Genomic DNA, 23438 nt, shown 5'->3' with positions numbered 1-23438 from the left:
AGTGACTGGCAACTTCTCGCTGCCTTATCGCAAAGCTTATTCTTGGACTTCCTCATAATCAATGGTATGATTTGAATGCTCAGGTCTTTCATCCACCTGTCTGATCAATAATTAGTTCATTCGAGTCCAAAAAAAAAAAAAATAAGATAAAACACAACTAGAAGATAGAGGAGACATGGCCAGTATGAAAATACTGGGGCTTTAGGCAAAGTGGGTCTAGAATGAGTCAGCAGGGAGATGTGGATGAAAGAGAGCAGATCCTACCTCAGCAGCTCTTAAAGAACGAGGTGCCCAGAGTGGGGACAGTCAGCAGCTCCCTTGTGGGATCAGGGCAGGTTTCTTTGTCCCGCTGTTAATTTTCTCATTTGCAAAATGAAATTCATGGAGAAGGTGTACCTCAATTAATGCCCAGCAGAGCACGTAGCCTGCGGCCAGCATGGAGGAGACAGAGCTAGACCCGCCCTCTCGACCAATAGGGGTGAGCACTATTATTCTTACTTTACAAATTATGAAACTCAGGTGACAAAGCTCTCAAGTGGCAGAAAATAGGCTAAAATCAGGTCTGCCTGATTCTGAAGTCCATTTTCATAACCACTAAGTTATACTTCCTCCCCCCTAGAAAACCCCCTATAATTTCACATCCCAGAGATAAAACACTTTTACCCTCCTGAACACTTTCAGATTTTCTTCCCAAATTAGTGAACACTATTACCTTCTACTTTGCCATCTGTTTTTTATGTGTTCCATCTCACCCTAGTCCTCTTTTCGGGTTGATAAGCCTTCTTCCCCAGACATAGCCGAGGGTCATTTTTGTGTGTGTGCTGTAACCTAGTCGGCCAATCTGTCATTGTGGAATATTTAAGTGGTTCCAAGTTTTCACCCTTGTGATCAATGCTGCAGTGAACATCCCTGCTGTTCCATCTCTTAGCTCTTGTGGGTTAAGGAGGTGTGGACACATGGACGCCCCTTCTAGGCCAGTGATTAGGCGGGTAGTGAGACTCCAACCCTTGCTTCATGGGAAAAGTATGTAGGGTCTGACATTATCCTGCCTGGAGAAATGAGAGTCCAGTGTCCAGTGGTGACAAAGTGGCTGCCCTCAGATGACCAGGAAGGTGCCCAGGGACAGTGATAGGACTTTCTCCTAAGGTTCTCAGCAAGTAGACAACAGAGCAGCAGCAGGCTGCAGGTGAGTGTGCCAAAGCCACTTCTCATAGACTCAGGCATCCAAGGGCAGATGAACCTGCCTCAAAGTCCCCCAGGATGCAGGGAGCCCCCGTACACTTCAAGAGGATGCTCAAGAAGAAAGCAATCAGTCCTAATTCTTAAAATTGCTGAATTACAAAAATGTAAGGTCTACCTATGTCTTACTAACTTGTCAATGAAAATTGAAAATCTACCCAAAGCCAAGGGCTTTACAAACATAATCCTGTTTATCACACAACATTCTAATAAGGAATGGAGCAAGGCGGGGGTACACTAAGTTGCTGCAACTAACACATGTGAGTCCTAGGAATTCAAACCTAGATCTTTATGATACCAAAGCCCCTGCAGCCTGCTATAGTAATTAAAAGCATGAATTTTGGAGGAAAATGGATTCTGGCTCAAGAGCACTCCTCACTTGCTGACTTGGTGACCTTGGACAAGCGACTGGTACTCTCTGAACCACAGTGCCTCCTGGGTAGTGCAGCAGGCGTAGAGTAACAGCAGTCACTTCTGAGCATGGTTGGTTAGACTGAGGGAACTGACTCATGTAAAGTGCTCAGTGCAGATTAAATACTTGATAAATCTTAGGCCATATTAGCTAGTTGGCTTGCGCTAAAGATAGATCTAGGAGAGAAAAATGAAGAGTCATAAAGTTTGTTCATTCTCATTTAAAATGAGACCATCTGTGTTTATCCATTAAGATCTTTGAGTGCCCCAGCTTCCAGGGATCAAGTGGTGGACATGGACCCAATGCTTCTATCCACTGGTTCATTGCTGGGCACCCACGTAAGTGCCAAAACCATCACAATGAGGACAGTGGCAGGGCTAGCTCCAGCTTCCTAGGTGGACAGAGCCTAACACCAAAAAACAACCAAGGGAGGAGAGGCTAACGGGGGGCCAAGCAGCTCTGGAAGCACATCCCAGGCAGCCCTCTTTGTAGGGGAGCAAGGACAGGCTTCGCCAGGGCTGGCACCTAGCTGAGCCCCCAGGAGGAGGTGGTATAGAATAGGGTGCCGGATGACAGCAGCTGAAGGAGGGGGCGAGAGTCCTGGGTGAGGCTGGAGGGTAGCGGAAGCTCTTGCTGCTTCAGTCAGCCCTCAGCTGGAGGGCAAGGTGGACTTGGTGTGGGCGTTAAGCAAACAGCATGAAGAGATTGGCATTGAGACAGCTCTGGGAAGATGGAGTAAGAGAGGCGGGTCTGGAGGCAGAGGTCCCAGGAAATGCGGGTGACTCCAGCAAGAGACTGGCAGTGGCATACGAAGTGACCCGTTTGAAAGCAGTGCCTGCTGACAGCGTCCTGGAGCTGCTGCCTGAACCAGGCTTTCTTCCTGCCTTGAGTGCAGAGGTACCATCTTGGCTTCCACTGGGACCACCAACCATCAATCCAAGAAAGACTCTGTCATCCAGCTCCTTTAACCCTTCTTTGTTCTCTGGGTGTCAATCAGAGGGACTGGGACTTCCTCAGTGAACAAAGCAGTATCATTTCTAGTTCCCAGCCCCAGAGGTGCACTTCCACTGAGACTCAGCCGCAAGTCAGCTCGGAAGAGGGAGGGAGAGTTGGAAGAATGGGGAAAACCAGTTATTAATAATAATAGGCCGCCGTGGTGTAATAACAGCCTCTGGTTTACAGAGCACTTTCACAGACATTAGCTCATTTGATTCTCACAGTACACGGGGTAGAGGGGGGACAGGGCAATTAGCTTCCGCCCCGTCCTTTCAAATATGAGCACTCGTGGCTCAGAGAGTTTAAGTGATTTGCTCACGGTTATGAAACTGGTGAGTCGAGGAGCTGGGAATGAGGATTTTATGGCTCTAACTTCAGTAACCTTGGCTTCTTCCATGGCATCTATGGGCAAGGGGTGAGAGTGACTCTTCATGCCAACTGGGGAACATAGTGTGGAGGTGCCTGTTGACTCCTTAGAATGGGGAAGGCAGGGCTAGAAGAGGACCCTGAGAAGATGGAGTTCAAGCAGGACAATTTCAGCTGGTCTGAGCAGATCCAGGCTGGGGCAGGCAGGATGTGCTAGAGGCGGGGAATGCTAGCTCTTGTCTACACCCAAGGGAATCAACTTCCAGAGAGGAATGGGTGAGACCTAGGAGTCTGGGGGTGGCGGATGGGCAAGTCCTTCCGCAGAGTCTGAGAGCCCATCCAAAGCCCAGGAAGCAAAAGTAGGTTCCATAGACAGGTCCTTCCTCTGCGCATGTTCCTGTCACCTAAGAGTCATAAGAAGAAGGACTGGAACTCTGCTTATGAACAACTCAGTGAAATCAGAGAAGCAGAAACCAGCTCATGGGCCCCCGCCAGCCTAGGGGCTGTGGCTGCCCAGGGGGTTATGAAAGGCTCTTTTGCCGGACAGTTGAGGTGGGCCCTCCTGCACCGAGAACCACAGAGAGAAATTTTACAGGGATGAACCGCACAGCCAACCAGGAAGGAAGGAGGGACAGTCCCCAGAATCCGGCTGGGGACCCATGTCAATGGCCCTGCTGTCTGCATGCTGAAGGGAGAGAACAGGGCTGGTGAACCCCAAGCCAAAGGCACTCTGGGTACTTCCTACATCCCTACAGTGCCCCCAATCCTACACAAAGCCCTTTATGCCTGACCCCACTCAGTCCTCACACAACTCTACACGATGTGGAAGACGCAGACCCAGAGCACATCCGCTCTCTGCTCAAGGTCCCATAACAGGAGAACGGCAGAGCAGAGATTTGCTGGGAGGTCTGGTGGCGCAGAGCCCAGGATCTTTCTCCTCCCCACAAAGCCTTGGGAGTCTGTGTGCTGGAAATAGCACAGCAGGGAGAGGAGGAAGGCAGCACGGTGGAAACTCTGCCTCAGCCACCACCCTGACTCACTCCCCTTCATGAGCATCCAGTGACAGCCCAAGTGTCTGCCGCGGGAGCGGGGCTTTCTAGAAGAGTGCTGCGGGGTGACTAGGGCGTGAATCAGCAGGGCAACTTCCAGGGCAAAGAGGAAGCCTTCATTCAGTCAGCAGCAGCCCCAGATGCAGGAAGAACAGTGCCCACGCCATCTGAAAATGCTGGGAATCTAGGGGGCTCCCTCTGGGCCCAGCCATAGTTCAAACTGCTGCTGCCAAGCGTTTCTCCAAGCCTCTTCTATAAGGAGCCCTTCTGGCCTAACTCTACACCCAAGTCCCTCTCCTCCCGCCAGCTCTGTTTGACCAAATCTGTTCACTCATGGACTCACTGAATCACTTGGGTAGCCAGTGTTGTTAGGCACCTGCTCTTCCCGTGGAAGATATTGAGAAGCAATGATAAAAGATTGTCCCTGTTGAGTGGAAAGAGGGATCATGGAAAGAGTGTAATAAGAGCTGGTTGTCAATGTTACAGAAATACTTGACTTTCCTGGCCACGGAGGGGCCAGGAGGTTTCCAGAAGGAGAGCCCAAGCCAGATGTGTTTGGAATGAGTGTGATGAATGAAGGGAGAGCAGCAGCCTGGACACTGGGTGCCAGCCTGTGCTCTTCCACTGCCCATACCGCGGGGAGCCAGACACTTGGCCTGCTTAGCCCTAAGGAGGGGGCTAGACCAGCCAAGGCCTCTCTCACTTGAGGCCTGAGCTGCATACTCAATGACCACCTAATTATCTTACATCTGGCACCTCTAGGCCTCTGGCTCCTTGTCTGTAAGATGGAAGTGCTAACGACCTAGCTGTGGTACTCCACAGGAGGTGTGTGGCAAAGCCCTGGCGAGCTGGCGCCAGGAAGGGAGTGAGTAGCTTCAGGTCAGTTCTCCACTGGACGATGCTTCTCTCTTCTTGGTGGACACCAGCACAAGGATGGACTCATTGTGTGAGGACCCTAGACACAGGCCAAACCAAGTTGAGCTTGCTTTTTACACACACACACACACACACGCACACACACACCGTGCTCACACATATATATCAACCATCATCTCACCTCAGAATATTCTCCTCCCTTGTTCCCATCAAAGCCCTGAATTCCTCTTGTACAAGTGCCACTCCACCAAGATCCACAGCAGTGTCCCTCTGGGGACTCTTACTCTCCTTTTTGTTTTCTTACATGAGTATGTGGCAGACGCCAGACTTTGGGGAAAGGCAGAGATGAAATGAAACCCTCTCAAAACTAGGCGTCAGTTTTCTCCAGTATAAAGCAGTAGAGATGATGCACCTGCTGATAGGATTATCTGAGAACCAAGACAATCCATGGAAAGTGCTTGACAGAATGCCAACATTGAATAAGTGTGCAGTCTGTTTTACCAGAGATGCTCCTCTACACTGCCACGTGCCAGGTGCTTGGGTGTTCGGTACCTGCTACTCTCCTTCTTCTCCTGAACCAGGCACTAGCAATGCCCTGGGTAAGTCGCTTCACCTGTCCACACTTCTATTCCCTCAGCTACAGAATAGGTATTCTGATGATATTCCCTAACTTTTAAGGTTATTGTGAGATTTGAGTGAATTAATGTACATGAATATACAGTTCAGTGCCTGACATACATAAGCCCTATACTGTTAGTTATTATTACTAATATTTCTATTATCACATTTTCTACACAATTTACTTTTATGCTCCTACAACTACAAGATTTTCTAAGTTCTGTGGTTATTTCAAAGCATGACAGCAAATTCTTAAACTGCCCTCCCATGGAGAAGTACAGCCTGTGTCTCTCTCTTTGAATCTGAGTGAACCTATGACGGCGTCAATCATTAGAATGGCACCATGTGGCGTTTGAGGATAGACCAAAAAAGTGCCAAGTTCTTCCACCTTGTTGGCTGGAGCGTATCCTTCTGGCGCTCTGAGTAGCCACCTGAGAAGCCACCATGCTTGAAGGAAGTGCACGACAGGTCTAAGGGCCACGGGTAAGTGTTCTGGTAGGCAGTCCCAGAGACGCACAGCCCCCAAGTCATCCCAGCTGAGAAAGTGCCACTGCCAGTTAATGGCACCATCTCCTGCCATTCAGGTCTCCGAGCTGGGACCCCGGGCACCACGCAGACGCACTATCTTTGCTATGCTGTGTCCAAGTCCACCACCAGGGACCATGAGCACAGCATATGATGTGGGGTCACGCCACCAAGGCCAGGTAAGCTGTCCTGCGAGGAGAGCAGGAGTTAGCTTTCGAGATGAGCCCACCGTCCCTCAGAGACTCTGCCTCGGTTTGCAGAGACGACTTACTGCCCCACCATGTTGCAAACTCCTTGTGGGCTTTCTCAGCTTCTTTCCTCTGTATGGGTCTCAGTCAGACCATCTACTTCCTCTGAATGTTCTAGAGGCACTCCCGGTGGCCCCATGTCTGGTCCCCAAATCTCCATCTTTATGTAATGAGTTTTCATGACACATTATTTTCTTTATTTTACCAAAATAGGTCCCAGAGCTGAGATTAAGAAAATTCAAAGAACTTATCCAATGTCATCTAGCTCCTTGGTGGGACGCCTGGCTCCCCTCGGATGCTGTTTCTCCTGTGATATGTTTAATTACAGTCGTAAAGAAAGCCAAGCCTCTCTCTTCTGGGTCTGAAGTGAGGAAACTCATCCTGAGACCAGGGGGACTATCATCTCCCTGAGCATCCGTGAACTTGCTTTCTCCTCGAGTCTTCACTATCTGTCACCCAGCTGTCTCTGCAGAGGCACCTCCTGATGGTTAATCAGGATGACAGCCGAGCATTTGCTTCAGAATTAAATGCTGCAATTAGACTCAGGTAATAGCTGCCTGTGTACACAAGTGTGTGTGGAAAGCATCTCAGCTGCCAGTCACCGTAGTCAGTACCTATAAATCCTGAGTCTGGCCCAGCAAGCCACTAAGTCCTCATCCATCTCTCCCACTCCCCAGACTCCAGAGCCCAACGAAGAAGAGTGATGGTGTGCCAGGAAAATAGCTCTCTAAAGTAAAAAAAAAAAAAAAAAAAAAAATTAAAAAGCCCTGATTTGTAGCACAATTTTTAGCCAATTCCCATGGTGTAAATACACTCTCAACACATCTGTTTAAAGCCACCTACATGAGGATTTGGGACAATATGAACACAGTCATCTCTTACGAGCCAGTTCTAGTGCACCAGTGAGTCTCCCTTAGTTGACCACGGAGTCAAGTTGCCACGTCGGCTTTGTCTCTTTACTAGTTTGCTTTCCACAGATTCTCCCCGTAGACCAATGTCCAGGGAAGGGTTATTCTCAGCACAACTGAACACCACTCCCCCAAGATTAAAGAATTTGATGTAACTATTGTCTGTTCACAGATGCACTCTTTTGTGGAAAATTTTGACAATTCAAGAAGTCACTCTTACTATATCAGCAGGGCTCAATATCCTGGTTTTCCGGTTGGAAATCAAGCGTCTACTCAGCCTTTCAGCCTCCAAGATGCACAGCTCTGCCTGAGATCCCAGTGTAAAGGAACAGAGAGGAGGAAATACCAAGAAAAGTGCTTATGTTGATTAATTGTGCACTGAGCACCTACTATACACATTCTTTTTGTTACATCTGCAATGTTTTGGGTGCTCACAGGGATGCAGCAGTGGTTAAAATGACTCTGTGGTCAACTAAGGGAGACTCACTGGTGCACTAGAACTGGCTAGTGAGAGACGACTGTGCTCCTATTGTCCCCCTATAATTAACTCTGATTCAAATCAAAAACACAGGTGATAGGCAAGTTGATGGATAAATGAACAAGACAAAGCCATATAGTGTCAAATGTTGAAGAAAATAAATAGACAGTGATGTGATAGAAAACGTGTGGTATGACTTTAGATTGAGTGGTCACAGGTGCCCTTTCTGAGCAGGTGACATCCTGGCTGAGACTAAATGACAGGAAGGAGACACCATGCAAAGAGCAGGGAGAGAAAGGAGTTTGGCAGTGGGGTGACGAGCAAGGAAACCCCCGTGGCTGGAGAGACAGAGCCAGCTAGTGCTGGGCTCAGTAAGAAATGGCAAGACATTTGGATGCAATTATAAGTCAGATGTGTTAACATTTAAGACTTTCATGAAAGAAATATCTGGTACACACTCATAAAAGATTATCTCCCTCTGATTGCTGTAGAGAAGAGTGGCTGGGGTGAGAGTGACAGCAGATGGCTTGCTGGAAATAGAGTCAGGAGCAGCAGAGGGGGGAGGAGTGGGGGGTGTGTCCTGGAGGCCAGGGCAGCAGGACCTGATGCTCAGGACCTGAGTGGTGAGCACTCTGGCTCACTGTGGTTTCAGGTGCACGAACTTAGTAAACACCAACGAGCACCTAGTGCCTGAATGCACTGAGCAGTGAAAGTGGCAGGTTTGGAATCTAGCTGGGAACCATAGCCATGCAGACAAGAAACGTAAGGTGAGAATCGCCAGGCTAGGTCTAAGTCGCAGTGGGATTCCTCATGGATTGCATCTGCAGGGGTGACCAGGAGGACATCAGAAAGATAGTGGCGGGCTGGGGATGTGGCTCGAGCGGTGGCGCGCTCCCCTGGCATGCGTGCGGCCCGGGTTCGATCCTCAGCACCACATACCAACAGAGATGTTGTGTCCGCTGAGAACTAAACTAGAGGATAAATATTGAGAATTCTCTCTCTTTCTCTCTCTCTCTCTCTCTCTCTCTCTCTCTCTCTCTCTCTCTCTCCCCTCTCTCACTCTCTCTTTAAAAAAAAAGAAAAAAAAAAGAAAGATAGTGACACTCGAGTTGGATGTGAATGGATAAGGACAAGTTTTCTATGAAGACAAATTGACAGACAGGTGGATGAGAAAAAAAGAAAGAATTTTAAAAAAGGAGTGAACTATGCTTTTACTGTGTGTGTGTGTGTGTGTGTGCACGTGCTCAAGCACGCACATGTGCATGTGCACACACGCACTCACACTGAGTGCTGGGGATGGGACCCAGGGCTTGGTGCATGTGAGGGAAGCACTCTACCCCCTGCAGTACATCCCCAACCTTGAACTATGTTTTAATAACAGTGACATTGGTGATGGGATACTGGGGCCAGAAGAGTAACAAATGACACAGGAAGTTGTTGAGGAGATGAAAAATTAGACCCGCTGCCCCCGTCTTTGAGAATGCAACATGAAAATGTAGCAAACGCAGTCCCCTGATTGGGGAAGTGGATAGAGCCCTGTGGAACTCCTGGGCTCCGCTCACAGTAGGCACCGTAGGGAGAGGCCTGCGGTGCCTTCCTTTTTGGTTCTGAAGAGCAGCCTCACCTCCGTGTCTCACCCTGATGTCTGGAGCACCGACCCCACACCTGTGAGCACCATTTCCGCCATCCACCTTCTGTGGGTCCCCTGGGGAACCTTAGACCTTCGGATCTCGTTGGCTGATGGGGTGGCATTCCCGTTCCGTGATGTTCCCCAGGGATCCTCACAACAACTCTATCAGATGGGAATTAAGCCTCCTGCTGTGTTGATAGTAATTACTGTCATGAAATGAACGCTAATTGTGTGCCAGACACGGTACCAAGTGCTTGACAAGTAAAAATTCATTTGATCCTTGCTACCATGAGATGGATAGGCACTTTGTTAGCTCCATTTTACAGCTCAGGACACCAAAACCCAGAGAGGTGAACTTAACTACTTAAGTACGTCCAGCAATTGTGGGGCCAGGACTCAGTCCTGTGTCTGTACAACTCCAACGTCCTTTTCTAACATAGTCAATTAACTGGACCTAACTGTGACCTAAAGTCAAGGTTCAGAGAAACAAAATAGCCACTATTCCCGTGTCACACTGAAGGACAGGACTGATTTAAGGACTGCTCTCTCTCTCTCTCTCTCTCTCTCTCTCTCTCTCTCTGGAGTCTGCCTTTATTAATTCTTTTCCTTATATGGCTTCAAGTGACCTCCCTAAGGGGCCCTGGTGTTCCTTTCTGGCCTGGGGCTAATTAGAGACCAGGTAGGAAGTAGCCCAGCTGGATGGCACTCTGTGCTCTACTTCCTCTTCTCCTCCCTGCCTCACTGAAGAAAGGCCACAGCCAATGTCAGTTGCCATGACAGTCCCAGCACCTCCCCTCCATTAAATTCCATGTAGAAGTCACCCTAACAAGTAGCCTACACACAGCAGAGCGCAGAACTCCTGTTACAACAACCCATAATCTGTGACAGGCTCTGTTAGCAGTTTACCAAAATCTGTCTCTTTTTTCCCAAACAAAACCCTGATCACATTTCCCAGCATTCCTTGCAGTATGACAACGCCAGGGGGTGGGGCTCTGGACAGTGGGCAGCTGTGCAGATGTGACCGACACTTCCCCGGCTGGCTGCTAAGACCTCCCTTGGGCCTCTCCTCCATGCTCTTTCCCCTTCCTGCTCACAGGGATGGTTGCCAGGGTGATGGGGACAGCCACAGGACTTAGGTGGCACAGACACCATCAGTTAGGGCCTCCCAGGGGCTGAGCTGAGTAAACCACCCAGTTCTCTTACTCCACTAACCTGGAACAAGGTGGCACCTACCTAAATCCTGTACTTAAACTGTCTCGTGATGGCTTTTGTGACTTTCTGCCCCAGAGGAGGGAGACTATCGAAGACAGGCTATCAGTATTCCTATTTAGAGCTTCCCACTGAATATGGCACCTGGCCAAAAGTGGTGCCTAATTCATGCTGATTCACTCACCAGTGTTGGCTGACTACTGAATTCTCAAGCTGCTTCTTGTTTTACCCCCAGGTGATGCCTCGGTTTCTTCCTCGGGCCCCCCAGGCTCCAGGGTAAAGCTTGGAGCGCTCATTACAGGCAAAGCGCTTTGACCATCGGGAGTCACTGATGCCCATCCGAGGGAAACTGAAGTCACTTCTACCAAGGACCAGAGAGGGCCAAAAACCTGGAAGTGGAGGGGACTTCCACTGTCACCAAAACAGTCACAGGCATGAGAAGTACCTTCCTGTCTGAAACAACATCAAAAACCCAAAATGATGAAATGTGGAGCATGGGTTTGAAACGCACTGGACACCAGACAACATGAGGCCGCTGTAGCCATCTGAGGGTTGGTATAGAAGTGAAGAGTGTTGACTAGGTGGGCAAAAGACTGGGGTGCTACCAGGTGGGCCTTAGGACTGCCCCAGTTCACTGCCCTAAGAACGTCTGTAGGCCTCAGTGCAGGGAGGGGATGGGGTCAGAGCCCAGCTGACAGGCTGCATTGAGAAATGAGGCTGAGGGTCCAGGGAAAACAGTGGCTAGACAGCTCCCAGAACCCACAGCAGACAAGAAAGCACTGCCCAGAGAGAACCTCAGAAGACTGCCCTACATATCTAGAACAGCTAAAAAGAAAAACTGATCACATCAAGTGTTGGCAAGGAGACCGAGGACCTGGAATACAGTGGGTAGAAATGCAACACAGTACAAGGATTTTGGCAAAGAGTTTGGCAGCTTGGTAAAAAGTTACATATACACCTGCCATCCACTAGCCACTCTATTAGTCAGTCCATTGTTTATTTTATTAAAAAAAATTAAAGCATATGTCCAAAAAAGACTCATACAAGAGTATTCATACCAGCTTTGTTTTAGATATCTAAAAATTGGCAATAACCCATACATCCATATGGGTAAATGAATATGAAACTGTGGTGCATCCACAAAGTGGAATACCACACAGCAATAAAAAGGAACAAATAATTAATATGTGCTGCAAGATGGATAAATTTCAAAATTATTATACAAGGTAAAAGAAGCCACACATACAAAAGAGTATATAATGATCAATTTCATTTATATAAAAGTCTTAGAAGTGAAAATTAATGTACAGCAACAAAAAGCAAGTCACAGATGCCTTGGAAGTGGGGGAGAGGGCAGGAGAGTGAATAGAAGGAGCCAAATTATAAAGGGCACAAGAACCATCTGGGGTGATTGATGTATTCATTGTCCTGATTTCACAGCTGTTTCTATTAGTCAAAGTTCATCGAACTAAACACTTGACACATATACAGTTCATTGCATGTCAGTATTCCTGTCTCTTTTCATAAAAGAAAGCCATGGGACAGGAGACGTAGGGATGTAGGTTCTGCAACAATAAACGCTTCTTCATCTTGCATAACGGCCTCTGAGAAGTGCTCCCCCAACACTCAGATTCAGATGTCTGCCGGGGCCTCCCCAGATGCAGCTGGTGTGGAAAAAGAGAAAATTGGTTGAGGAAGAAAAAGCCCTGGGTTCCAGCACAGATCCCCCTTAAACTCTCCGTGACATCACGTGGAAATGACCAAACATTGGTGGGGCGGGGCTGAGTTCTCCTTCTGAAAACAGCAAGGCTAACAGAGGAGTTTGCGACCTGGACATCTTGTCATTGAAGAGGAAGGCGCGTGGAGGAGGGCAGGAAGCCTAAGCACCCACCTGAGTATTTATCAGAGACCCATCCAGGGCTCCGTCAGGACCCCAGAGCCTCCTCAGGCCCTTTCCAATCACTAAGCCCAGCTGAGAAACTTCAGCATCAGTTCTACTTCCGTCCCTCATGAGTCATGTGACTTCTGACATATTCTCTCTTCCATAAAGTAGAACAAATAATGCCAACTTAACAAGTTTTATTAGCAAAAGATGAAATGAAATAACATGCTAAAATCACCCAGTGCAAAGTAGGAAAATACAAATCAAACCTACGCGAGATTTCATCTCACACCAGTCAGAATGGCAGCCGTCAAGAATACCAACAAACGCTCCAGAGTAGGCTGAGAACACTTTTACACTGTTGGAAGGACTGTAAATCAGTACAACCACTATGGGAATTGGTATGCGGTTCTCCTCAAGAGACTAGGCATGGAACCTCCTGTGACCCAGCTAAACTGCGCCTCGGTATTTATCCTAAAGAATAAAAGTTGTCATACTATAGTAATATGTGCATACCCATGTACTATGGAGCCAGCCCAGGTGTCCATCAGTGGATGAATGGATAATGAAATGTGGTGCGTATACACAATGGAGAGTTTTATTCAGGCATAAAGAAGAATAAATGTGTGTCATTTGCAGGAAAATGGATGGAACTTGAGACCATTACGTTAAATGAAATAAACCAAACTCAGAAGGTCCAGGGGCAGGTATTTCTCTCATATGCGGAAGCTGGAGAGGAAAAAGGAAAAGAAAAGTGAGTGTGTTAGGCTGGGGGTGGGGGGAATCTTATGAAAATCAAAGGGAGGTTAGTAGAGTAGAGGAAAGAAATGGGGGATGAGAGGAGGGGAAGAAAGCGGAAGTGCTGGTGAGTGGTGTCGGTCACCTGGTTACATCGTGTGCATGGACAAACATGTAGCAACAAGTCCCACCATCAAGTACAACTACAATGCACCAATAAAAATGTGGGGGAAAAACAGAAATAAAAGCACTCTCAAAAACCACGTAGCACAAGGTCCATGTGTTAGAGAAATTCCATCTGCAAAAAGAAGCTTGGGAGCTCCAGACCCTGAGGGGCAGGGGGACAGCACGGAGGACTCAAAGGACACTGTCTTTTTTTTTTTTTTTTTTTTTTTTTTTTTTTTTTTTAGAGAGAGTGAGAGAGGGGAGAGAGAGAGAGAGAGAGAGAGAGAGAGAGAGAGAGAGAGAGAGAATTTTTTTTTAATATTTATTTTTTAGTTCTCGGCGGACACAACATCTTTGTTGGTATGTGGTGCTGAGGATCGAACCTGGGCCGCACGCATGCCAGGCGAGCGCGCTACCGCTTGAGCCACATCCCCAGCCCCAGGACACTGTCTTGACACAGCTGGGGGTGAGTGATTTTTGCTTTTCTGGGCCCCCATCTGCAGTCACATGAAACAAAGACCCAATAAATCCTGGACTCCACATTATCCTCTAAGGTAAGGATACAGGAATGAATAAGACGTGCTCTGCGGTTCTGATCAGCCGTGAGTATGAGCCCCAATTACTGTTCCGTCTCGTAATATATAAATGTACAAATGGGGAGACCAGTGCCACCTTAGTGGGACCTTTCATTACAAGTGTCAGGAAGCTTTTAAAACCAGAATGTTCCACTTGGCTTCTCAAATCAGCATCTCTGAGCATTAGCCCGTGGACACACACGTGCATCTCTGATTCCCCAGGTTGTCCAGAGGCCTGTGGTCCACAGAGATCAGGTGGAAACCACCAGTGTTGGAGTGTGGGTGGAAGTCTCCCTGAGCCCAGGAGAGTCACTGCAAGTTAGCTGTTCCTTGTTACAATAAATCTCTAAGGACCAATTTGCTTCCTCTTCATTTATCTCGTTCCCCTAAAATGTACCAAAAACTTTCTCACCAATTCAGAATGTCCCGTTATTTGAGCTCCAATCAAGCAAGCCATTTGTGCTTTCAAGCCAGGGTTAGAGTTCTCCATCCCCATCGAATGTGGGCTACAGCAATGATCTGCCTGGTTCTCAGCATCAAGCAATCATGACATGGCAAGCCTGTCCTGGGGCCTCCTCTGAACAAACAGCCCACAGCACTGAGAACAAACTGTTCTGTCACCCGGGAGGCTGCTAGTGCTGATGACTCTCTACACCTGTTGTCACAAGTGCTCACAGTAAGTGACACCATTGCTGAGGATGTTTGTATCGGCCTCCCCCAAAAGATGGACCGTTGCATCCGACTTCCAGCTATGATTTGTAAAAATAAAGAATAGTGATTACTAATCACAAGTGAAAGAAAATAGGCAGCATTTACAAGGCACTGCCCCTACACCCAGATCTGCCTGAGCACTTTGATTATGTGACTTAGGCTCTGCCATGGATTGACTATTGTCCCTGATTCTTGTCCTGATTCTTGCCCTTTGCCAGGTGCCTGGACAGCTGTGCCTGGAGGTGATGTGTATTTTCCCATCCCTTTCCCTTCAAACAAGTCTGGACGGCATCTGCCAATCCAGAGATACATAAGTTGAAGCCACTCATGTGTCTGTTTGTTACATAGCAACAGTTGACAGATCCAATCCCCTAGAACAGAGGCTGGCAAACTAAGGTCTGGGCTTACCTCCTGGTTTTTTGTTTGTTTTGGTTTTTGGTTTTGGTTGCGGGGGGGGGGGTTGTTTTTTTGTTTTTGTTTTGAACCAGGAATTGATTCCAGAGGTGCTTAACCACTGAGCCACACCCCAGCCCTTTTTTACATTTTACTTAGAGACAGGTCTCCTCGCCAAGTTGCTTAGGGCCTCACTAAGTTGTTGAGGCCGGCTTTTGAACTCCCCATTCTCTTGCCTCAGCTTCCCGAGCTGCTGGGATCTCAGGCATGTGCCACATGCCTGTTATTTTTTAAATAAAGTTTTACTAGAACACAGCAACACCCACTCATTTTCATGGTGTCTCTGACTACCACAGCGGTGTTGAAGGTGGTAGTAAGGGTCCTATGACCTGAAGGCCCAAACTATTCATTATCTGGCCCTTTACAGAAAAAAGGTTGCTGAGTCTTAGCTGAAGCCAAGGATTCTCAAACTTTAGCCTGCATAGGAATCACCTGGAAGACTCATTAAACATAGGTAAGTCTGGCCCCAGCCCCCAAATTCTGACTGTGTAAGTCTAGAGAAGAGTTCAAGAACTCGTGTTGCAAACAAATTTCTAGGTAGATGCCAATCCTGCTGGTACGGTGTCCACACTTTGAGAAGCACTGCCCCGGAGTAGCATCGAGAGTTGTTTTCAACTCTGGCTTTGAATCTTAGAATCACCTGGAGGGTTCTTGAAAAATCTGTTCCCCAAAGTGCCCTCCAGGGTTCCATGGTCTAGCATGGCATCCTGGGGTATCAGCAATCATCACAAGCTCCCTGGAAGCTCAGAATTGAAAACACCACTCAGCAGCCGGGATTGGGTCATCAAATATTCACTGAGCAGCTTCCATGAAGAGGCAACTGATCTGGAAAGAGGAATGAGGACACAGTGCTGAGCCTGAAGGAACACAGTCTGGGGAAGACACACAAATGAACAGCAAAGGGCAATCTCAAGTGTAGGAGGGAGGGAGCATCCGGGGAGAAGACCACCTGGAGAGGAGCCGCAGTCAACTGAGGGAAGAGAGTGGAGGAAGGTCACCTGGGGAGGAGACACCCCATCAGGTTTTGAGACTGAAAACTTAACTTGCATTTAACATACAATAAAGAATTTGGGCTCAAGGTTTTAAGCAATTTGGCTGAGACCACATTCTAGGAAGTGGCGGAGCAGGACCACGATGCCCATCTGAGTGCCTTGGAACATTTCTTTGCTGCCCAGCTGCTATTCCATAAGATATCTGTCCCTCTGTGGGACAGATCAGGGGGAATTCTGGTCCAGACTCCAGGCTCAACTCCTATGCAAATTGAATAATATTTGCAAAATAAGTGCCCATAAAATAGTTACCATTAAAATGATGTTGGCTATGTCTGAATCTTGGTTTGACTCAGAAGGTATATCGGGTTTTCAGGTGGGTCTCGAGGCCATTCACACAAACAGCAGTCCCCAAATATTCCAGGTACATTGTAGTTCTCACTAATTTAAATGTCTTGCTGTTTTCAAACTATGTTGAATGTCACAGAAAAAAAAGAAAATCAGACATCATCTGCCTCCTGATGGAAGTACACACCATGTAGCATTCTTGCTTGGAAAAAAAAAAATTAAACCCAAATCCAATCAAGCATCTAAGTACCATTTACAGGCAACGCAGTAAACCACAGGGAGGCAACCTGGAGATTCCAGACAGAACACATAACTCGGTGCACAACAAATGACTCGCTTCTCTAATAAATAAATTGTGAGGGAATAGGGGCTGCTGTGGGCTCAATTGTGCACCCCCCCCCTCAAATTAATGTGTTAGAGCCCTATCCCCCAGTATCACAGAATGGGACCGTGTGGAGATAACACCCCTGAAGAATTAAGTTAAAATGAAGTCTCATGGGTGGGCCCTAATCTGATCCCACTAGTGTCCTTGTAAGAAGAGATCAGGGCAGAGATATGCACAAACAGACCAGGTAAAACCACAGGGGACTCAGTCATCCACAAGCCCAGGAGAGAGGCCGCAGAAGAAAACAACCTGGACCCCACTTTGGTCTTGAGTCTCCAGAACTGCGAGAAAAAGAAAAAAAAAATTCTGTTGTCCAAGCCACCCAGTTGGTGGTGCTGTTATGGTGGCTCCACAAACTAATATGGGGGTAGGAACCCATGAGGAAAAGAAACCTAAGAGACATATCAATAAGTGGAGTTTATATAAATAATGATTCAAACAAATAAGAAATATCAATCTCACACACATGGGTGTGTTGAGCACATAATAGGTTCTCAAAAGAAACGACTCCCAGCGAGCGGCTGGTTCAGTGATGTCCAGCGCCACCCAGTATACATCTCATCTTTCCTCCATGTCTGAGCTGGTAGCAGGGAAGTCACAGTCCCCCTGGGAAGCCCTAACTGTCCCCACACCCTTCCCAGGCACCACCCCTCCACTCACACAGGCACCCGAGGGTACACTCTGCTCCTCTCTCAGGGATTTGGGACTTGCTGCTCTCCTCTCCAGGATGTCCTAGCCACTCCTTTGCTTTGTCCCCTCTCCAGGGCACTTGGCAAGAGACACCTTCCCTGGCCTTCCCATTCTGTATCCCTTTGCCCTGTGCCACTCCTTTTTATAGCCACATCGTAGGTGACCATGCACCCTTCCCCACTATTTGCTCCATCAGATAAGCTCCCTGAGGGCAGGAGATCTGCTTCTGTCCCTCTTGTGTCCCCACCACTGTGGCACTGAAGGGGCTCAACGGGCATTACATGACTGAGGCGTACACAATAGCTGTCATTAAAGTGGGGTGCTGTGGCTCCAAGCCATGACATGGACTTTCTCTTTGTTCTCCTCCCTCTTTAAAAGGACAGCAGTGACCAAGTGGAGCCTGCCAGCCCTGCAGGCCACCCAGGCTGTAGCTGCGTGGACTAGAGACACTGTGTGGCCATCTGCAGACCACCAGGCCTAGGCAGCCAGACGCGAAGACGGAGGGGGCTCCAGGATGTGGGCCCAGGTAGCCGCACCACCGGCCACCAGTCGGCCTTTCCCGGGGCGCCTGCTTGCATCTGCTCTGTGTGCTTTGGCTTCCAAACCTGTTTACAAACCTGGGTTGAGTCGGGACAGGAATCCCTACAGCACGCGGTTCACAGCAGCCTCCAGGGGCGTCCTGTCCTTGGGTTTCCTTGTACGAAGGCTGCGTGGAACGAGCTCGAGCCACTGATTAGGCTTTGAAGCCACCCAGACCCATCCAATGTCTCTATTTACCATGCTGGTGACTTTGGGCAAATCACATAATCTCTGAGAGCCTCGCTGTCTTCAATTTTTAAAGGAAAATGATACAAACTTAGAATTAAAAACAACATGGAAATCCTCTTGCCAGGGAACCGGCCTTGGAATCTGATAGGGCTGTTTACATTCCCAGCTGGTGCTCTGGTATGTCCCATCTCAGGCAGAAACCTGAAGTTGTCCTCGGTTCCACTCTCCTGGGGACAGCTGGTCACTGTTCTACCTCCTAATCTACCATGAGCTGGTCACCCCTGCTCCTTGAGGGGGTGGCCACCACAGGCCCAGGAGTCGTCAGCCTGAGAGGCTGGTCATTTTATTATTGCTGGCTGTGCGATTCTGAGCAAGCTATTTACCTTCTGCGTGACTCAGTCTCCCCATCTGCAGAATGGGGATGGCAATGGTAGACATGCAGCAAACCCTGCTGGCCTGGCTACTGAAAGCCTCTCTCAGCCCTCCTGCCCCTTGCTACCTCTCTTGTGGAAGCTGGGAAGCCCACACCAGAGTTCCCGGCCTTCTCTGCAGCCAGGGAGGGCTGGCCCCCAAATGTGAGCAGAGGTCTGCTGGTGAGTTCTCACGAAGTCTGAGGACTAAATACAATCCACGTGCAGGGCTTAGGGAAAGGCTTAGCACACGGATACTCATGGGATGAATGTAGAAAGAGGGCGAGGGGTGAGCGGGGACTCTGCAGGAGGCGCGAGGGAGGGCAGGTTTCAGGGAGGTGGATGCACTAGGAAGTGGGACGGGTCCTGGGCACAGGGGGATAAAGGTGGAGGCAGGACACAGGCTTTGCCCGTAGAGGAGAAGAGTGTGTCAGGCACCTCCAGTGCAGGGCTGTGACATCTTTGCTGCACACTGGCCCAGGGCCACCTCAGAAGCTGCCTGACCCACAAGGGAAGCCAAAATGCCCAGCACGGATCATCAGACTGCAGAGTGCTTATGCACTGGCGTGTGGATAGCTGTTTATATGGATGCATTCCTGTTGCAATGCACACAAACAGCGCCTTTCATCGCTCACCATCTGTGGCCTCTCCACCAGACAGGGCAAAGCTCTGTGGGAAGCCCCAGTACAGAGTGCTGCAAACAGCAAGGTCCCCTGGGCTGCCCTGGTGGGGCAAAGGAAACCACAGTCCCACTTGGGGGAACACCCAGGTCTAAGCTCCCTCTGAACCCTGTCCCCAGTTGGAGAGCTATAACACTCCAGTGGCCTGGAGGTCATGGGAGCAACTAGTGCCAGGAAACACCCGAGCAAACAGATCAGCTGTGGTCCCAGAAACTGCCCCTCACTTCCCTGAATCTGAGCAGGTCTGTACCACCCACCCACCCACCCACCCAGATGGTACAACTGCAGATATTGAGAGAGAAGCCTGAAAACAAACGGGGAGAGAAATAGTCCCCTGAGAGTGGCTCTTAAGTGACCCATTACTGTGCAGAGGTGTGTTCAAAGCTGACGGTGAACAAGGGTGGCGCCCGCCCCGGCTTGGGAGATGTCTCAAATGTGTAAAAGGTCATGTTGTGCTGGGCCCACGCAGCCCTTTGGAAAAATGTGTTCTGATACATTTAGTGTCCAGTCCCTCGTGGGCTTAACCTGGAAAAACCCTGGGAGTGCTCTTTCCAAGCTGTGAATCCAACAGTGTCACTTTCCTGCTCAGCCACTTGGGTGGCTCTGCTTTGATGAAACCGAAGCCTAGCCTGGCAGATGCACCCTAGTTTACCTCCTTCTCATCTCTCCATCCGTGGGATGTCCCAAACTCATTTATATTCCCTGAAGGTCGGTGTCATTCATCCCCCCTTGCCTCTCACATGATTTCCTTCACTCAGTGGTTCATTTATTTATTCCTGAGTGTTTATTAAGTACCTACTGCATATCCCTCTATCAGTACCTAAGCAGACTGGTGAACAAGAGAGACTTCCTGTCTTCAAAGATCTTACGGTGGGATGCAGGCATTCTCATACCCAGCAGCGTATCGGAATTTGGACTTCCCAAGGCTCAGAGATTTGGACTTCATCCCAATATCCCAGGAGGAGAAGGGAGGGGAATGGAATAGCAAGCCAGAGTGTCATAAGAGAAGGCGGAGCTGAGTTCAGGTTTCTCCTATTATCTTCCTTGGAACCAATGAGTGAATGGGGGAAAGCTGGGTTTTGGAACTTAAAATGCTCTAGTTGAAAACTCAGGCCTCAGCACCCTCTGGCCTGGCCTACTGCTACCTTCCACCTTCACATCTACTGCCAGGAAAAATCCTCCATAGTCCCCCTTTTACTCTCAAGTGTGTCCTAGTTTGAATGATAAATGACATCGTCGTCACCTTATTATACATCCAGGTTTACCCCTTCCTCCTCCTGAGACTCTGGAGAAATTCTTAAAACTCCAGAGCCTCAGTTTCATGATGTCTGTATCCCAGAGAGAGGAAGACCTACCCGAGAACACGTGAGAATTGAAAGAGACCTCATATGTCAATCGTCAGCTTAGCAGGTGCCCAATTCTCCAAGCTCTTACTATTCTTGCCCTGTAGACAAGAGCCCTGACATTCTCTGCCTTGTTCACTGACAGGTGAAGTAAGACCTTCATAGTGAGATCACGTCCAGATGAAAAATAGAGCATTTACATTTATGGAGAAGATCTGAGATGAGACATGGCTTAGGTGGTTGCAGGACAAGATGGCAAGCCTGTCTTAAATATTTCCACTACAATTTAAACTTCACCTTGAGAGCAAAGCTTTGCTCCCCTCCTCACTGGTTTAAATTGCCCAAAGAATTGGCTCAAATGCCTGCAGGGGGCCCTTATGGAGGGAACTGCAGGCCATTCTGATAACCAGGTCCAGACAGAAGAGGGGACTGACACAGTGTCTGTCTGGGGGACTGTCCACTCCCCCCAACAGCAGTGACTCATCAGATGTCCAGAGAACCTGTCTCAGCCTGTCAGAACAGTGATTGTCTGGTGAGTCACTGGTGCCCACCGGGAAGCCCTCTTCTAGATCTTCTTTTGAGCTCTTCAATCAGCCTTTGTGGCTAAGGAGACTAGAGGTAGGGAGGGTGGAATGAGCGGCCAACTGGATCAAGCGTGCCTTGACTAAGCGACAGAGACAGGCCGAGGGCAGGGGTGGGGGAGGAAGGGCTGGTAGAACTGGCTCTCGAGTGGGGAGCTGGGAAGAAGCCAGGGAACTGTAATAAGTGGTGGAAACCTAGCAGGGAATATTCATAATAATGGAGAGTCCTCATGGGTGAACGCCTCCCCAAGGGCAGGAGGAAAGGCCAAAATGTTCCAGGAGTCAGAAATCTCTGTGGACGAGGTCGCCAGCAGGGTGCCACATGAATGGACCATCTAAAAATGTAAGTTATATCCAATTGAAGGTAAAGTAGACCACCTTGAAGAAGCTTCCTGCAGGGATCAAAGGAAGACTAAGATAGGCTTCATCTAGTCCTGTTCTAGAAAGACCCTGAGGCAGATCTCTGGAATGAACGCTGAGCTCTCCAGTAGGGACCGAAAGTGATTTGTTTTCCCCAAGTGTGGTAGCTCAGATCAGTGAGGTATGGGCACAGAAAGAAAAATCCTTTAGGCCAGATGCTGTGGTGCATGTTTATAATCCCAGTGGCTTGGGAGGCTGAGGCAGGAGGATCGCAAGTTCAAAGCCAACCTCAGCAAAAGCAAAATGCTAAGCAACTCAGCGAGACCCTGTCTCTAAATAAAATACAAAATAGGGCTGGGGATGTGGCTGGGGAGTTAGGTTGGGATGAACTGCTGTTCACGCTCTGCAGGTAAATATGGATAAATATGGTCCAGTGCCCTGAGTTCAATCCCAAGTACCCCAAAACCAAAAAATCCTTTTAGAAGTCACTTATGCCTTCATACCTCTGTACACAAACCCATGCCTTTTCTTTCAAGTAAATGGCAAAAATAAGCAAACTTTTTCCACCAGACACACCAAGCCTCGGAGCCCCAGCAGGTCTCTCTGCCTGAATGTTTTCTGCCTGGCTTCCTCTTGACCTAAAGGCCTCAGGTCAAATGCTGCCTCCTGAAGAGGCCTTCCCTGGCCAACCTGGCCAGAGTGCTGCCGGGTTATGTCCACACTGGCCTGCAGTCTGTGTCCTGCAGGGCTTCCCAGGACTCCTCCACACCTTGGGTAACTTCTCTCTTTTATGTGCCCCTCCTCCAGAACGTAAGCTCCAGGAGGGCAGGAGCCCCTTGACCTTGACCTTGTCTCCATCTCCAGCCTCTAGCCCATTATTACCACGAGATCAATGCAGAGTATGTATTTATTAACTTAAGACTCATTAAATGGAATTGCACTCTTGATAATGACTTTCTTGCATGGAACAGAAACAGTGTGGAATTTTGGAGAGGGCATGGGGACAGCACGTCACCCTGGACATGGCCTGGGAGGATGTAAACTGCTTAATGACAGTTACGCCCTCTCCCCTCCAACTGAGCCTTAAACCTGGGAGTTAGGTTGGGATGAACTTCTGTTCACTCTCTGCTGGTAAATATGGATTTGAGGACATGGCTCAGAGATGAGTCCAAAAGAGGTCTCCCACCCCTGCCTCTTCTAAAGCCAATTACTCACCCAGTTGCAGCTCGGAAACCACAAACCTCCTTTCTCTCCCCATCTCCGCTCCTGTCACCATGACTCAGGGCGAGGCCTGCCTGCTCCAGCAGCCGACCTTATGCAAAGGCAGGAGCTGGGAGGACAGCTGAGACTCTGATAGCCATTTTTTTCATGGGGAATAGCAAGCCAGGATGGGAGATTCCTCCCCGACCCCCCAGTTCTTATGAGGTTGTAGACATGTCTTAAGGAGCAGAGATAATGCAGGGTGAATAGAAAGGAGTGGTTCTCTCCAGAGTCAGACATCATGCTCAGTCATGTGTAGAGGTGAGAAGCAAAGCCAAGGACCACAGTACCCAACATCAGCTCCCAGAGGTCAGAGGCTGTCTTCAACCACTAATTAGAGACTCCTGGTTCAAGTATGAATCTCCGAGCTAGGCACACCATGATGGAGAGTTGTATGAATGATAGAACAGTTTAGTGATTGAGTGAACAAAGTAAGCATTATACATCAGCCCCTTGTGAATCTGATTAATGTGAGTCTAGTTTTGAAACCTGATCACTTTTGAAATATAAGGAAAAATAGATGTTATTGACATGTAAGACTAAGAA

General features: G+C 48.7%; 1 long non-coding RNA gene across 1 annotated transcript in view; it reads right to left on the bottom strand.

Annotated features, from left to right (window-relative positions):
* The window catches only part of LOC308633278, a 399929-nt gene that overhangs the window by 95358 nt on the left and 281133 nt on the right, over nt 1-23438 (bottom strand). The gene's annotated exons all lie outside the window — the stretch shown is intronic.

The sequence above is a fragment of the Spermophilus citellus genome (genome assembly GCF_964194105.1).
Source record: "Spermophilus citellus genome assembly, chromosome: 14".
NCBI lineage: Eukaryota > Metazoa > Chordata > Mammalia > Rodentia > Sciuridae > Spermophilus > Spermophilus citellus.
This window is presented reverse-complemented; position numbering and strand designations above follow the sequence as displayed.